This window comes from Cynara cardunculus, unplaced genomic scaffold (genome assembly GCF_001531365.2).
Source record: "Cynara cardunculus var. scolymus isolate 2C unplaced genomic scaffold, CcrdV1 Un_Scaffold_4767, whole genome shotgun sequence".
NCBI lineage: Eukaryota > Viridiplantae > Streptophyta > Magnoliopsida > Asterales > Asteraceae > Cynara > Cynara cardunculus.
In genome coordinates this window covers 44,023-45,999 of record NW_020202053.1, presented here as the reverse complement: position 1 = coordinate 45,999, position 1,977 = coordinate 44,023, and positions in this window count along the sequence as shown.

Sequence of the window (1,977 nt, the reverse complement as noted above, 5' to 3'; positions counted from 1 at the left end):
ATCGATATATTTTTGTCAAATTTTTATGATATCGTCAAACATATATTTTATTCAAAAATAAAAACATCATCGTTTTCTCAAAATCACATAAAGTCATATTATAACATCGACTGAGATAAAGAATAAAATGAAATATTAAAAACACGATGTATCTCGCTGCATTGCGCGAGTACGCTTCTAGTATTTACTAAGGAATGGTCAATTCCTTAAATATAGGAATCCTTGGAACTCAATTCCATTCCATTTGAAAATTCTTTAGTTTGAAGAATGGATTCTGACGAATCAAACGCCCCCTAAGATTTAAGTATTTTAAATTATTAAAGTATGCTGTGGTTTTGGTTATCCCACATTGACGTAAAATCTTTAGTTTGAAGAATGGATGCGGGTATAAATAGGTGAAATATTCATTTGAAAATGAAAATGTTTAGTTGGCTACAAATTTACAATGAATGGTTATATATGAAAGGAAAAAAAAAACCCATGGAGAATGTTCAGGTGGCATCCTAAAGAAAGAATATTCTTCTTTTCTTGGATCGTGGTTGAGTTTTGTATATTCCACATTGATGAAATGATGAGCGATTGACAATGAATGATTGATATATGAAGGGAGGTTGAGATACCTTTATGGCAATTCATGAGGTTGGCCTCTCTTGGCCGATCCTCTAAACTCACGTTGTTGGTCCTCTTGGACGATCCTTTAAATTCATGGGTTGGCTCATTTTGGCCAACCCTCTTTCAGCAAAAAATGTTAATCGTACAAAATAAAAAATAAAAAAGATCTTTATAAGATTTAGGTGATTTAAAATCTACAAGTATGATATGATTTTGGTTATGCCACGTAGAAGGGAAATATTTAGTTTGAAGAGTTGATGTGGGTATAAAGGGTGAAATATTTCTTTGAAAATGAAAATGAAAATGCKAGGGCAAAAAGATGAACAATGAATGGTTATACATGAAGGGAGGTTGAGATGCCTTTGTGGCAACTCATAGGGTTGGCTTCTCTTGGCCGATCCTCTGAACTGTGAAGTTAGCTCATTTTGGCCAACCCTCTTTTAGCAAAAACTTTAAACATATAAAATAAGATAAATAAATCTTTATAAGAGTTAAGTATTTTAAAAATTTGAAGTATGGTAGGACTTTGTTTATCCCGCATTGATGGTAAATCTTTATTTTGAAAATGAATATGGGTATAAAGGGGTGAAATATTCCTTTGAAAATGAAAAGGTTAGTTGGCTAAAAGATTGACAATGAATTATACATGAAACGAGATTAAGATTCCTTTGAGTATATATACTAAAGTAAAACCCACAAAGAATGAGGTGGCTTCCTCATGAACGAATATTCTTCATTTCTTGAATTGTGGTTGAATTATGTTTATCCCAGATTGATGGAGTGATGCAAGATTGATAATGAATGGTTGGTATATGGAAGAAGGTTGAGATTCCATTGTGGCAACTTATGTGATTGGTTCCTCTTGGTTGATCCGTTAAACTCACGTTGTTGGCTCCTACTAGTTGATTCTCTAAACTCACGGGTTGGCCTATTTTAGCCAACCCTCTTTTAGCACAAAAAAAAAGTAACTATACAAAATAAAAATATAAATAAATCTTTATAAAATTTAAGTATTTTAAATCCCTGAAGTATGGTGACCCACACGCCGATGAGTCTGAAGATTACGTCGCTGGAACTTTCACCGAGGAACTAGATCAGATTYAACATGGGGATGCGACATGGGTTGGGACCCTGTCCCTTGGATCAGGGTCGAGGACGGAAGACCTTAATACTTTGACGCGAACACCTCGCTATCCAAGTTAGCGATCGTTCGTCCCGGTGTCAGGCATCCGGTTAGTTGATGTGCTATTATGTTTTACCATATAAAAATAAATTGATGCTAATGTATTTTCTATTGTATATTTTGTAATTGTGAAGGTTTCTAGGCAAACCTGTTGTCTGTGAGATCACCTCCATCTTTAGGTC